Genomic DNA, 16,868 nt, shown 5'->3' with positions numbered 1-16,868 from the left:
GGGGCTGGACTAGAAGACTTCCAGTTCTATTCTGATTGATTGATTGATTGATTGATTGACTAATCTGTATGTGAGAGACAAAATACCAGGATGCCTTGCATAGCTGAGGACTTAAAGCCTCAGGAAAAACCTCTGTATTAAAGGGCTCAGGTCAACACATAGCCCATACTTTTTACAATTGTAAACCAAAGCAAACAATCCACTTAGATGATTTTTTATGGAATGTTTGATACTAATTATTTTATATTCTTTGTGGTAGGTTGAGATATTTTTCAGAAAAAAACTAATGGAGCCCATCCTCTCTTTCATTAGAAGGAAGTGACTTTTCATGTGAATTACCTAATGCACCTTCAGCACAATCTATGGCACACTCACCGAAAGTTAAAAAAGGGTACAATTTCTCAGTTGACTGAAGGGTAATGGTGGTTATAAGTAGCGGTGCCCCTATATAGGCACTATAGAAATATATTTTACTTGATTGTTGATCCAGAAACAAGCCAATATTTTCATAAAAGAAATCTGGTTTTTTTTCAACCTTTTCCTTATTTTGACTAGAAAACAAATCTCCTCTGACACTTCTTAATCCCCAATGTTCTTCTCCAAGTGGTACAGAAAATTTCTCCTTTCTGGCTCTGTCCCTTTGAGTCTGACTCAGCACCCCCAACTCCCAGTCCAGCCGGTCCCCCACCCATACCTCCCAGTAGTGCTTCCCAGAAACATAACCCTCTTTCCCCACAACCACTAGAGACCCCATAGTAGATTTTGCATTTTCAGCGTCCTTAATGGAGGCTCTCTTGTCACCATTGCTGATGGTGATGGCTGGATGCTTACAGTCTGAATCCAAATAAATGGCAACTACAAATAAAAAGGAGGAAACAGTAGAAGAGAGAAACACTTTTCAGAGAGTAAATATGTTAAGTAGGCTTTACTAAAAGTATTTAATCATATAAATGGCTTGATTGCATCTCTGAAACAAACTGAATACAACTGAAGGTAAATTAACTGTGGTTTACCTTTACTGGATCAAGGTGTCCCAAACAATAATTGTAATTTAATGAAAAATATTAAAAATGGATACACTATTTTTATTTATAGGGTGCTCCTAATAAAAAGATTATAATGCTTTAAAGCGATTCAAGATTTTCTTCAGTGATATTTTCACAGGAAGGAGGATTGGACATGATTAATTATTTATTTTTCTATCTCTGCTGGGCAGAAACTTCCTGTAAATATTTGTATCTTCTCTGTTTCTCATCCTGTTGTCTTTTGAGAAGCTTGAGCTAGCCAATTTTCTCTTTCAAATTTCTTCCACGTCTTTCTTTCCAATCCCAACTGTCACTCTTTATTCTTTTAAGGATGTTGTTCCTGACTTTTAAAACCAAACAAACCATCTTTTTTTAGCATCCAGTTTATCTGATAACATGAAATAACCCATAGCCTCAGTTTGAAGTTTTGCGAGGCCCTATATTTCCTGTACTATGGTTAGACAAATCTAATATTCTCCATGTTAATTCATTCTGAGTAGCTTTTCTGATATACTCTTTTCATTAGGCCATTTATCTCTAATCAATTTAACTGCTGTTATGAAAAGCCAAACATTCACAGATTCCCAGTTTCTCATGAAGGAGAGGAGTACATTCAATATATATCTTCTCCTAAGCATGAGCTCACACACATAAGCAAAATGCAGAACTCCCCAAAATTCCTCTCTATCTAGGTCCTTGTCCATGTCCTTGGATGCATTTACTCAATAAGTTAACATTCATGGAACTTTGTGAAAGAGTTTTGTATGTGTTAGATCTAACCATTCTTACCTGCATGACTCTGAATTCTTCGAAATTCTACAAAAGTGAGAAAAATCAATCAAAAGCTGGTTAGAATAGAGCTGGTCCTCAAGTTCCAACCACAATTGGGACCAGAATATCAGTTGCTGAGTGAAGTGACCATTAAGTGAGAGGCCCACACAACTCTAAATAACCACAATCCCAGCTTTTCCAATTGCAGTCATTTAGAAACTGTGCAGAAGTGAACAGAATGATAGAACTGCCTGCCAAAGGTGGGCAGGCAGCTCCCTTATGTGGGTAGAAGGGAACTCTTGTGGCAAAAGAACAGCCTACTGAAGCAAAATTGAAAAGATCCCCACCATTTCCCCAGTCCAATGTATGATTATCCTTCCACATTGGGAGGGGAGAGAACTCCTGTTCTGGACTGGAGAAATTAAATGGGTTAGTTTTGCAGTTTTGCTTCAGTAGGCAGCTCTTTTGCTGCATCCTCTTAACAACCCTTTCCAGTTACTTAACAACTGGAAGTAGGAGAGCCAGATTTGCAGTTGTTCAATGAAGTGGTCACATTCCTTCCATATAGGGATGGGAACTCCTGTTGCTGGGCTGGAGAAATAATGTTGAGAGCTCAAAGTTTTGAGCTTTACTTCTGCAGCCTGATGAAGGACACAGACACACAGAGACACATACACACCATATAAATAAACTATAATGTCTGGCAGCAAGAAAACCTGAATTGCATGAGAATAGTAAGCATAAGTTAGTCCTGTGTTGTGTGGTTTCTGCTATATCTGAAGGTCATTATTGTACTGTAGTGGTTGTAAAGAATGCCTTTCTCTTATTCTGTAGTTAAACCAGTGGTGGGTTGCTCTCGGTTCGCACCGGTTCACAAGAACCGGTAGTAAAAAATTTTAATAGTTCGGAGAACCGGTAATAAGATTGGCTGGCCACGCCCCCGAACCGGTTCCCGGCCCGGTCACTGTTTGCTTACCCCGCCCACTTCCAATCTATTGCTGCCTCCTGAGTACCAGCTGATGGCTAGAGGGAAAAAAAACTGTTTAAACTCTTGCCATGGGGCTTCAAAGGGCCGCCCTACAGCTGATCAGTGTTAAAAAAAACAAATGAGTAGACCAGTGCCTACAAAAATAAATGGGTAGACCCAGTGGTGGGATTCTACTTCGGTAGAACCAGTAGTTAAGTAGTTAAGCCAGTGGTTGCCAAAGTGGGTGGTACCATGCCTTAGTGGGGCGGTAAGAGGCAAGGGGGTGGCAGGGGGGCGCTAGAGGCAAAAGGGGGTGACAGGGGGTGCTAAGTGGCAAGGAGGGTGGCCCCCACCCTTTGGCCTGTGCCTCACAGCAGTTACCTCCTTGCAAGCAAACAGCAAGAAAAAACAGCCCCTTTCAGCTTCAGCATAGGTTAATTAGCACAAGTTGATTAGATCAGCCTCCCGAATCTCAGCTGTTTTGCGCAGGGCTCTGTTGCTAGCTGAAAAGAGTGCTGGAGCAGATTTTTTTTCTCTAGCTATGCTGAAAAAACGAAACTGAAAGTAAAGTAGGCTCTTTGCTGCAACGTGACAAAATAAGGCAGAGAGAGATTTATTTTTATTTTTCCTCACCAAAAAAGGTAGGTGCAAACAATGGGAAATGTAGGGCAAAAGAGGAGAATTCAAGATTTTAAAACACAAAAGAAAAAAAGCTCTATTTAACTAGGGAATTGTAATAATTGAGATACTATTAATTGTATATTGTGTTGAAAGCAGAAATGGTTAAGTTGTGGTTTGGAGAAATATATGGGGGAAATTATTTGGTTTATAATATAATATAATTAATTGATTTGTAAGAAATTGGATTGCATGGAAATAATTGGAATATTCATGTTCATATTGATTAATATACAAAAAAGATAGTTATATAACTAATTGATTTATATTAAAATGTTGAATTTGTATTAAACAACTGTAATATTACATAATTAATCAATGTGAGGATGGATATAAAAATAGATGACAATGGGAAGGGGTATAATATAGAATAGAAGGGAAAAATTGAATTTGATTAGAGATGAGGATGAAGGGTAATATTGGTTTTTTTAAAAAAAATAGATGAGGAATAAATATGGCAAAAAGGAAATATAGAAATTGTAAATTTAATTGAAATGACTAAACACTGTTTAAATTTGTGAACCGGCCAAATACTCTGTTCAAAGAATATACATTGTATGTTTGTATGTGCGTTTCTAATTATTGCTATTTATTCATATTTGTTCTCTTTTATTCTTTAAAGTTTAACAATTCATTCTTTATCTTAATATCTTTATATTTGTTTGGGGTTGGCTTTCTTCTCTTTCATCTTTTTTGCTGTACAGCAATCTTTCTCCTCAAACCTACCACCTCTCTCTTTTCTTTCCTTCTTACTTTTTCTTTCCCCCCTTCTTCTCCTCCCTACTTCCTCTTCCTTTCTCCTTCTCCTCCTCTCTTCCTCCCTCTCTTCCCCTCACTCCTACTCTAATTTCCCTTCCCTTCCTTCCTCATTTCTCTTCCTTCCCTCTCTCTCCTTCCTTCTTCCATCTCTCTTCTCCTTCCTTCACCCCTCTCTATTGCTGTATCCTTTTGTGCATATGGACTACTCAGAAGGCTGAAAAAGTTATTTTTGACTGGTCCTCGCACTTTTGACCAGTCCTCGAACTTATAACTGTCCTCACATTTTACGTTTTTGCCCTAGCTTGTCACCATGGTGAAGAGAAGCAGTTGTGAAATGAGTGACACGGTTGTTAAGAATGCTACAATGGGCATAAATGATGACCAGTCATAAGTGCGAAGACCGGTCAAAAGTGTGAGGACTGTCAGAAATACTTTTTTCAGCCCTCTGGGTAGTCCTTTTGTGCATATGGACTTCTCAGGGGGCTGAAAAAGTTATTTTTGACTGGTCCTCGCACTTTTGACCAGTCCTCGAATTTACGACTGTCCTCACATTTTACGTTTTTTGCCCTATCTTATCACCATGGTGAAGAGAAGCAGTTGTGAAATGAGTGACATGGTTGTTAAGAATGTTACACGGGCATAAATGTGAGGGTGGTCATAAGTGTGAGGACCAGTCAGAAATGACTTTTTTCAGCCCTCTGAGTAGTCCCTAAACATATAGCCATGGCCACCCGGTCATATGACTAGCTAGCCACACCCACCCAGTCACATGACCTCCAAGCCACGCCCACAAAATAAGCCATGCCCACAGAACCGGTAGTAAAAAAATTTAGAACCCACCCCTGAGTTAAACAGAATATTGGGGGGAATGAAATGGTAATGTCATCACACATATGTTTATGTACTTGCATGAAGTGTCAAAACACAAATTTATAATGTCATTTGCATGCTGATGTCACCATGTGACTGACATCATTTTGGAGTCACTGCTGCAGGTGACCCTTGGAGACCTCTCAAATGCAAAGTTGATCTGAAAGACCAAAACAAAACTACTGATGATACCTTCATTGGCAAATCCCTACTGCATCTGAGTTTGAATGAAAGTTTTACATATTATGTTGCACAAAATATTCTGTCTCTCTAACATCTCAAGTTCCTTTTGAAGTCCAAAAAGAAATTGTAATGGTCTAATTCTATCTTAAATTGAAGGGTTTGGCAATATTGAATATGATCCAGAGAGACAGGTTAAAATTGTACCATATTCTGGTACTGTAAAATTGTCAAGAGGTTTGGTACAGAACTGTTTTCTAAGAAATATTGCTCAGCAGAAAATATGATACCTTAGTAAGGTGTAACAAATTGTTTTCCAATAGAAATAAATAACTGACTTCCAGTAAGGAACTTCTCGGTGCAGCTCACCCGTAACTTGTTTGCTTGTTTGCTTTTTGCTCTTTTGGTGGCTTTCAATATTTTAAAGCTATTTTAAATTTTAAAAATTTAATTTTAAAAAATGATCTGGGACTTGGATTTAGTCTATAAAAAGAAGATGAAGATTTGGATATTTAAACTTTTTGGGTGGGACTAAACTTTATTAAAGGATTAAAATGTACTTTGATGCTATGTTATTTTATTTTATCTTATTTTCTTTATTTTAGTGAGATAAGATGAAATTTGTAAAATTACTATTAATTTTTATTATCAAAAAGTATGTGGGTTTAAGAAATGAATTTTATGATAGTCTATTTTTACATAAGAATGTAAAGATGGATATGTATTTGAGATTGGAAATTTTTGGAAATTATTTTGATGGATCAGTACAATTATCAAATGTGTTTTTTTTGGTTTTATTAGTAATGCAATGCATAGAAATGAAGTAAATATAAAATTTAATAACAAAAAGTGGATTTGGAAAAAAGAATTGATGCATATTATGGATATTCTACAATTTTATTTAGGTTTATTTTTAAACTAGATATTATTTTTACAATCTTGTTCAATATTGATGGATAGGTACTTTTGAATTAATGATTTTATTATTTTATAAGACTATAAAATAAGGTATATGTTGTTAAATTTAGAGTTAGATATTAGTTGTGTTATGTCCAACTTAAAGTAAGAGGTTACTTGATTATATATTTGCATCTGCAGGAAAGTTGGAAGCTTTTTTCCCCGCTCCCTTTTTTTACATTTTTTAACTTTACTTTTCATTTTTTAACTTTTCCTCTTTTTAATTCCCTTTTCCTCCTTCTTCGTAGTCATTTTCTATTTTAATTTTTTTTAATTTAATAAATCTGTATTTAAAAATATAGAAATCAATAATTGTAAATGTTTTATCAAAGGTATTCCAACTTACCTAATTCTCTCTTGAGTCGTCCTGTAATAGAAAGGTATCAACATTGATTATACTCTTAAAAGAAGTACAGGATAAAGTTGTGGTGTTATATATGGAATAACACTTAGACATATACCGCTTTACAGTGCTTTACAGCCCTCTCTAAGTGGTTTACAGAGTCAGCATATTGCTCCCAACAATTTGGGCCCTCATTTTATCCACCTTGGAAGGATGGAAGTCAACCTTGAGCCTGGTGAGATTTGAACCGCCAAATCACAGACAGCTGGCAGGCAGCAGAAGTAGCCTGCAGTACTGCAACCTAACCACTGCACTACCAAGGCTCATATATAATTGTACAGTAAAGTTATTTGAACTAAGCTTGAAAGAAATTCAGAAAATGAATTCTTCAATATGTATAAAATGCCATGATTATATCCCTATTGCTTCTTATCCCTCAATTCAGCTTTTAGTCCATATGTATATATTATATTTCCTCTTACCTTGACGCTCTTGGATATCAATAAGACCTATAAAACAATTATTTGAATTACTATAATGAATCATTGATATAAATTAATAAAAGAATTTAATGCCTCAAAGAAGACTGTCCCATTTATAAAACAAATAAGCAATCCTGACTATGTAGCATTTTTAACAAGGGTTGAAGGAATTATAATAAAGGGAATATTATTTAATACCCTCCAGAGTAGAAATGTGTAGTACTTATGCACCCACTTGCCTGCTTGCAAGCTGCCTAAAGAATGGTTGTTGTGCTTGGGATTTGCAACTTCCTCACAGCTCTCCCATTGACTTTGCTTATTGGAGAAGCAAAGAAGTCACAAGTCCTGTTCACATGAAGTCCTTGCTTAATGACCCACAATCCTCATTTAACAATGACAAAGAAGACTGCTGGAATTGCCATTGCTAAGTGATGCAGTCACATGATATTGAACTTGATAAGCTCATTTGCCATCTTAACCCAAGGACTCTCTTTGTGGTCTCCAGTACCAGATATCTATTGAATTAATAGAAATTATGTTACTCTTAACTGGAATGGATGCTATTTGCAGAAAACCTTTGATATTATGAATGGAAGAGATAAAATTAAAGAAACCAGTTATGGTTTTAAACTATCCACTTATAACATTTTACTGTTATCTTTTGATTGTACCCTTTCTTTTTCACCACAATGGGATTAGTTTTTTTTCATTTTCCAAGAGTATTTTTAAAGATAATTGATTAGTAATGATAGTACTCATAACTTGTATGCACCCATGTTCATATTTGGTGAATAAAACAAGCATACTGTGATTGTTCATTACGTAAAAGGATACTTACTTGTTTCAAACATGTTTTTCTCCATTTCTACAACAAAGATTATATTTATTACAGTTGTTGCCTTTATACAAATGAATACAATTTTTAGAATGCATTGTGTTTTTTTGAATAATTTTATTACATTTATTAAAGTATAATATACAAATAAAAATAGTGGGAAAATGGGGAAGGGAAAGGAGGTAAGAGAAGAGTAGGGTAAAAGAGAAAAAGGAAAGAAAAGTATTCTGACTCTTTCAGCACAGTACAATAAGACATACAGCTTCAAGTTTTTACTTTTACATACTTTATATGTACCAGCCATTTCTGTAACATACTTATCTAACCATCAAAACCCAAATTCAAAGTTTCATATATATATTTTTTGTCATCTCAAGCACAAAATCTAGGAAAGGTTTTCAAGTAGAAATAAATTTGGATGTCTTATTTTCTCTGATTTTAATTTAGTCATCTCTGCTACTGCTATCAGTTTTTTCAGCCATTCATCCAATGAGGGACTTTTTGGAATGCATTGGTTATCAAGTTATAATTTGATAAAGTTCAGTTGTGGTAACCCACAATAAATGGTAAAATTTGAAAGATAAAGTGTTCGAAGGTGATTGCGCATAAAAAACATACAATTTTCAGTTTGTTTGGATTGAATGGAAGTGGAACATCTAAGATTAACTTCAATGAAATATGCCATAACTTAGATCTATTGGTTCCTGTGTCACAAAGTAAATAAACCATAAGAAAAGTAGTTTAATACAGTATGTGTTTTTCTCCTCTCTTCTCTTATTTTCCCTCTCAATTTTTTCTTAAAGCCTACATTCAATGAGTTTATTTTTTTCTCATTTTATTTATAATCAGTAACTTTGTGTTTCATTGAGTTTTTCCTCTACAAATTTCTTCTCTGTTCTAAGTTCTTAAAATGTCTGAGAATGGTACAAAATGTTTTTAGGGTTATGGTTTCTCAGCAATATGAACTATATCTGCTTGTAAAATATCTTTATGTTTAAAAAACTACATTATAATTTTCCAGCTACAAAACCCAATCCTATATATTGGGTTTTAAATATATATACATAAAAGGAAAATATTTCTGTCTTACCAGTGGCATTTTTTTGACAATAGTTTTCTGAAAAGAGTAGAAATGTTATCAGACAAAAGTAGAAGTTTGTAAAACTTTCCCATAGTTTTATCTATATTTACAATAGTATAAGTGCACACATGGTGAATCAAAACCTTACTTTCCCCAACATAAGAAAAGGATCCATTCTGCTACTTTGCCTCTTGGATAGCTTCACTTTATACTTAAAGACAAAAATAAATTGTACCAGCACAATTGGCTTCCTGGTATGCTAGAACATGTTAAGTTATCAGAAACTGTTATTTTCTCTCTTATATGATGATCCTTGACCTCCTAGTACAAGTGAATTTTTTAGGTAACAAGTGCCCAAACCGCATGCCCATGCCCAAACTGCAAGGTGCGTGTGCATGCATGAACATGTATGTGCATGTGCGAACATGTGCGCATGCACAGCATAGACCTGAAGACCAGCTAGCCGGCAGGAGGTGGGGCATCCCAAAACCAGCAGCTCTGCCAGAAGTAAGATCTTTTTCTTTCATGAGCTTCTGTTTTGTCATTTGGAGGGAAACAGAAGCTCATGAAAGAAATGCCACAGAGAGCTGAGCTGGGCTGATGGCACACGTGCCCTACAGAGAGGACTCTGCATACCACCTGTGGCACGTGTGCCATAGATTTGCCATCACAGTCCTAGTAGAATCTTTCCAAATATGACTTGGGATCACCAAGCTAGAAATGACTATTTCTGGACCCCAAAATTTTCTTTCTTCCTGAGCTTTGTTTGAATATCTGATCTCACATAAGTCATAGTGTTTATTCATTATTCTTGGATCCTAAATCCCTCCTCTATAAATTCTGACCTGTCCTGAGATATGCAAGATATTTTTTGCCTCTCTCTGGCAGATTCTTCTCCAAGAATCTTCAACTCCTATACAAACTGTAGTAATCTCAATTGCTACAACTACCATAGCAGCATTATCAAATATCATCTATCTATCACCTTTCACATCTATATCTCCACCCATCCATGTCTTCCAAGAAGAACAAAGCAATCTGGATCAGAGAATGCCAATCAGATTGCTGAAATTCAAAACGTTGAGTGGAGTTTTTTCCTCCAAACCTTTAAAGATACAAAATAATACATTTATTTTTATTTCAGCAAATAAAATATTTGATGTTTTTTTAACTGTGTTTCCCCGAAAATATTTTTTGAACCCTGAAATAAGTGCTTGGCCTTATTGCCATGTGCTCAAAAGCCCGATTAGGCTTATTATCAGGGGATGTCTTATTTTAGAGGAAACAGGGTAGTTGTAAAATTTTTATGGGTCTGTTTATTTATTTCTTCTTTAAACCTTTTAAATTAGAATGTTATTCTGATTGGAGAGCTGCACTGACACATTGAGAGATATATCGCAGGACCATTTTATATTATAGAATATATACTTTTAAAAGGCACTTACCATCTTTTTTTCCCTTTATTTCTTTTTCTGCAGAAAGTAATACAATTATTATTCCTTAAAACTGAAATGATATATTGCATTCAATGTGTTATCACCAGAATGAGACATATATATGCTTCTAAATGGACACAGATATTAGCCTCTTTTATTGAAAACTACAAGTAAACTTTCATCGATCTTCCAAAAATACCTAACATCTTATCTCTTGTTTTCTACAGTATACTAAGGAAACTGCACATAAAAATGAAGGTTTAGAGAGAAACGTGCACTGCAATTGTAGGTGCAAAAATAAACATAAAGTGAAAAACTGAAATGTTCAGTGAAGTGAACAGTGATGTTCATTGACAGTGATGTCAATAAACATCATTGATTTACCTCTTTATGGGAGAGGGGAAGGAAAAGAATACATTTTTAAGTAGGTATTGTCCTCCTTTTTTTAACAATATGCCTACTTTATTTTAGGCATTGTTATAATGTGAAAAAAAATGCAGCTGATAGTTACTTACTGAGCTGAGATATTTCCTGCAAGTTTTCTGAAATAAAGTAGAGAAATATAAACTCATCAGATTTCGAACCATACTAATACAATCTCTTTTCAAATATTTACTTTTGGAAATCCCCAATTATTTTATAAGAAACAAAACATCAAGATTTGTGTTCAAAAGATGAGCAGCCTGTGTGACTGGGAGCTGGTGGGTTGGCATTGGTCAATCTCATAGGACCCCAGACTTCTATCTTTGACAAAGAAAGCAGCATGTTTGGCTGTTGGACTGAAAGTTCTTGGTAAAGACCTTCCAACACAACACATACTGGTAATATCTACTATATTCCCTCTGGCGAACTCCATGTTGGGAAATGGCTGTCATTAAATGAATATATTATTTATTATTACGAAAAATACAATTAGATCATCATGCTTTTTGAAGAGATATCATGGTAGATATGTACTATGTAATTGGGTGCATTTCTGTGTTTATACCGCATACAACACATTTATTAGCACAAACACAGAAAAATAGGCATTTCCAAAAATATTTTGTGGATATAACTTCACAAGTTCCTCTAGTAACAAATTTATAATACTTACTAAATACTAATTTATGTACCACAAAAGCAATCAGGCATCCGAAAAGCACTAATATGATTATGAAAGGTCCAATCCAAGGGGAAGGAGTTGGATAAAAATCATCTGAAAGACACATTGAAATCTTATCTAAATTTTTTACTATTATTATTTATCCCAAAGAAATTCAAAATTGGCAAACAAAACAAAGAATTAGCTAAAATTACTCCAGTATTCAAGATGTACCTTGTAAGTCTATACCATGAGAGATGAAACATTTTAATTCAATTTAGCTTAATTAATCATTTAATTTATTAATTAAATTAAACTAAATTGAGTTAAAATGAATTTAATTCATTTAATCAAGTTAATTTAACTTAATTAAGTTTAATCTAAAACCTACTGTATTTAAATTAAATAATGATTTTAAATGCAATTTAATTTAGGCTTGAGGTCAAGATTTCCAGGTAAATCATGTGACTCTGCAATCACCACCATCAAATTCAAAATAGAAAGAATTCTCTCTCCATAGTACACATATGATCTTTTTATCATATTTTAAATTCTTTTTGTGCTTCATATGGATAATAAAAATACAGTTTGCTTAATTATTTCATAATTGAACCATAAGGCCTTTAAGTATTTAACTGGTATGATATGCAGACTCTTAGGCCCTGTTTCATGACTTCTGCAGAGCCTGAAGATTGTGCTGCCAAAATTCAGCAGCATCATATCAACTGCAGTGATTTTCCTGCATTCTTTTTGTCACAATGGTAAGTATCATAATAAATGTGTTAAATTCACAATACATTTAATCTACAGATTCAGTAAGGAAGTAAAATAATGTTTCCTCAATTTGGGAAAATGACGTCCAGTGATGTGAAAAAGATATGCTGAAGTCTTTCTGTCTATCAACTATCTCTATCTATCTCTATCTTCTCTGTCCATCTATTTCTCTAGAACTCTTCTTAAATATCGTCATATTTTCAGCTCTTGGGCATGCAAAGAATTGGACACTAATAGAACAGAAATTCTCTGGCTAAAGTTTCCTCTCCTCCTGCATCTAAAACCATGAACATAGTACCATATCTTTGTTTCTTTCCTTTTGTTTTTTAAGTGTGAATGTGCTATAGATTAAAGATGGAACTGCAAAGGCAGAAAAACCTGTAGAGTCATTTTTAAAAGAGGTGGACACAGTCCATAATTTTTAAAAAATGCTACTTTGGTATTAAACCTGGGCAAAATATTCTGTCTGTGCTGGATTTGCAGCTTGATCTTTTTCTTTGAAACAAATGTTATGACATAATATTTTTGTTTTTATTATTATATAAGTCACACTGACAAATAGGTATTTAAAAGCAGCATATCATTAAAACAATGAGCAAATATATAATTTTCAAAAACTATATTCCAAGTAAGCTCCACTATTAAAAATCAGTCCCTGGTCCATCCCCCCACTCACCAGAAATACTGATTCGGGATTCTCTCTCACTCTTTACCAGATTGTTGATGATTTTGCAGGAGACTTCATTATCCAGTTTTGGTTCTAGTGTAATGGAAGCAAAGACCGAAAAGATTCCCGCCATGAGCTTCATGTCTGCTATAGCTGACTTCTCTGTCCGGTTTTTTCCTTTGCTGTCCAACCAGAAAGCCTGTGGGGATGGGTACCACCCCTCAGAGCTGCAGGTGAGGCCAATACCTTCACCTTTGTACTCTGCTAAGGTAATGGTGGGATTGCCTCCATTTGCTGCACAGAAATACAAAGTCTTTAGTTTTTATGTCCACGAGAAATATAGAATATGACTACAACAGCATTTTTCAACCTTTTTTCACCCATGGCCCCCTCCTGAACTTGTTCCTATCTTGTGGACCCCGTCCAAGTCCAATTACCAGATATGGACATGGGTCAGTAAATGGAGCACTTTTGGCATCAACCAGACAGTATTTGTGGTATAATGCACTCCGCTTTTTTATAGCCTTTTTGGCATGTACTATGGCCACCATGTAGGGGATCTGGTGGCTTAGTGGCTAAGACGCTGAGCTTATCGATTGAAAGGTCGGCAGTTTAGCTGTTTGAATACCTAGTGCTGTGTAACAGGGTGAGCTCCTGTTACTTGTCCCAGTTTCTGCCAACCTAGAAGTTCAAAAGCACATAAAGAATGCAAGTAGAAAAATAGGGACCACCTTTGGTGGGAAGGTAACAGCATTCTGTGTGCCTTTGGCATTTAGTCATGCCGGCCACACAACCACAGAGATGTCTTCGGACAGCCCTGGCTCTTTGGCTTTGGCTTTGGCTTTGGCTTTGAGATGAGCACCACCCCCTAGAGTCGGGAACGACTAACACGTATGTGCGAGGGGAACCTTTACCTTTATGTTTATGGCCATCGTGTTACTTGTTTTTAGCTATGGCTCCCTAGAAATATTCTAGGGCCCCAGGGGACCATGTGACCCCTGTTGATAACTGCTGGTTTAGGGTATCTTTACTCTGAAAGAACTTTAAAAATGGACACTTAAACATGATATTGTGAGGTTTTATCTAAAAGACAATTACAAGTTAATATTAGAAATGTGTTGGATATTCTGGAGTACTTGGAGCAAAACAATGAAAAGTAAGGTGCATTGGTTTTCTTACAGTAGATGCAGAGAAGGCTTTTCATATCTTGAATTGTGTTTTCTTGTTTACAGTTGTAAAAGAAATGAACTTTGGAGATAATTTTATTAAATGGATAAGATTTATTTATATGTCACAGAAAGCACAAATAATTGTGAATAAAGATTTTAAAATAAACTTGTAGATTAAGAGCATTTGATGTTGATCTGGTGGCAGTTTTGGGGAAATCTGTTCGAGGGAGCTCTGGTGGGAAATTAGTGGGAAAAGTAAGAATGTTGATAGGCTAACAGGTTTAAGATTAATAATAAGACAAAGATGTTAACAAAAGTATGAAAATAGACCATCAGAACTGCTGGGGGAAACTGGTTTTTAGATTGAGAAAAAAATAAAATATATGGGCATTATCATGACAAATATACTGTAAAGGGTATGTAATCATTTTGAAAACATTATGTTATGGAGTGAAATTAAGAAGGGTAAATAAAATCAGAGAAATTAAAATTGTCATTGTTGGGGAGAATTTCTGGAATAAAAATGAATGTTTTGCCTAGAATGATATTTTTGTTTCAGACAATACCTGTTTTGCCAACAGATTCAAGCAATTATAAAAGATGCATCTAAATATGTGCTTACAAAAGGCTAACAGGATGAGGAGCCATCTAAATCTTGAGGAAGGATGGGGGGGAGATATTCCTCTGTTGCAGTATAGAAATATCTCTGTACTGCAACAGAGAAGATTTATGATTCCAGCAACAAATTGTTTAATAAAAGGACCCAGAGTAAGCTGGGAGTTGTTATTTCCTATAACTGGATATTTAATAGCCCTCTAGTATTAAATACAGGACAATTGCACTGGATTTTTGAACACATTAGTGGGACTCTACATTCATAAGCATTCTATATACTTTTTCACTCAAAACATAAGGAACTTATGAAAACATGAGGACCTGGTTTGTGGGGGCAATAAGCTGACTTTGTATAAAAAAGAACACCACTTGGGGAGGGGGGCGAAAGCCCTACTAAGCAGGTATATACAAAAGTATGAAGGCTATTTCTTAACGCATTGTAAGCCGCCCTGAGTCTCCGGAAAAGGACGGCATATAAATCGAACCAATAAATAAATAAATAGACTTGAAGATTAGAATTGTACAAAGAGCTTCCACCAAATAAGTATAGTTTTAAAACTAAAAAGCCTTGAAGATCAAACAAAACAAACAAAGTACAACGTCTTTGGGAAGACAAAGACTTTTATCAAAAGCTATTATTCAGTTTCCTGGGAAAATTCATCTTCTGGTTTTAATATTTCAATTTCTGGATGCTTTAGAATTTCTTTAGCTGATTACTTCAAAATTACTTATTTGTGGTGTTTGAGATAGTATTCATACTCTGATTTGCAACAGACACAAATTCCATTCCCTTTCTTCGCTTTTCATTTTAATCTTAAATTAAAGCTATAGAAAGTACAGATAATTATAGTGTAAAAAACCTTGAGCATCTCATAAGTAAGAAAAAGAGAAACAATATAGAATTCATTTATATTCCTTTCAGTAAAATACAGTTATTTAGAAGAAAAGGAATGTTTCCATCAGTTGCTAAAAATGCAGAAGTCATAAAATTATGCCTGTGCAGTTTGATTCAGAACAGGATACTATCAGGTTTCATCAAGTTTGAGATTAATAATAAGCCAATGGAAATCAATTTTTTCACCTTGTTTTTCTTCATTACTATGTCTACAGCTTGACCCTTGCAAAATCCCAAGTTATCAGTCTCATAATATTGGGTTATTTATTTTATGAACAAACAATATAATCTTACCTGCTAAAACCAACTCAACTATTGTTTCATCATACCATTTTTCTGTGGTTATAATACAGGTATATAATCCCTGGTCAGAGAGACTAATGTTCCTCAGAAGCATGGACATGTTTCCTTTTTTAAACTCAGAATCAAAGAGATGTGTTCGATTTTGATATTTTGTACCCTTTGTTGCATCTTGATTGTTTTTCACTTCAATTTTCTGGGATGATTTATTCAAGATCCACTGAACCTTGATTTTGGTGTCCGTGGGCGGCTTTGAGATTTCTATTTGACATGGGAGAATTACTTCCATGTGAAGGTATCCAATTACAGGATCTTTCAGTGGTTTGATTGAAAAGTGACCTTTTAAAAAAGGAACAAATCAAGAGAGTCATTAGAATGTAGAAACTGTAGATTTGTAGTACATCCCACATTTGTTCCTAATTTTGTTGCCTTGTTTGTAGAATGTGAATTTCTGCAATAGGCTGTAAGAATGAGATATAATCAAGAGTAGACTCTAGAATAAATTTTAGGACAAAGCTGTTAATGCTACCAATTACTTATTGTGGCTGCCCTATTTTCTCTTCAAGGCAAAATAATAAGAACCAGAAAATGGCTCCTGTTCTGCATTCATATGGTATTACCCTAAAGCCAAATGAGTCATTGCCATAAATTTTATGCAAAACAATAGTTACCTACTACATGTGAGATCTGTAGAAATATCAAGATCCAAACAGCAGAAAACAAGGAACACATGGAGCTGAAGATAGAAAAAATAGACCTAATTTGCAACTCTGGAATGAAAATAATAGGTTTCAAGATGCATTAGATGTTTTGATGATATAATCACTAAACACACACATATAAATTAATCATGGAATTTTACATTTTTAAAATGTAAATTTGAAAGAAACTTGTATTATATGGTTGAATTAATTAAAAAGTAAAAATTGAATAATAAATGTATTATTGTAGTTTAAATAAACTATATTCTCCAAGATGTA

General features: G+C 34.8%; 1 pseudogene; it reads right to left on the bottom strand.

The window, feature by feature from the left end:
* Nucleotides 1–283: 283 nt before the first annotated feature.
* LOC148113996 (butyrophilin subfamily 1 member A1-like) lies at nucleotides 284–16,620 on the bottom strand (annotated as a pseudogene).
* Nucleotides 16,621–16,868: the final 248 nt, after the last annotated feature.

This window comes from Pantherophis guttatus, chromosome 4, assembly GCF_059756535.1.
Source record: "Pantherophis guttatus breed Tessera chromosome 4, ASM5975653v1, whole genome shotgun sequence".
In the NCBI taxonomy this organism is placed as follows: Eukaryota; Metazoa; Chordata; class Lepidosauria; order Squamata; family Colubridae; genus Pantherophis; species Pantherophis guttatus.
The sequence above is the reverse complement of the archived record's forward strand: the minus strand, read 5'-3'. Positions and strand labels throughout refer to the sequence as shown.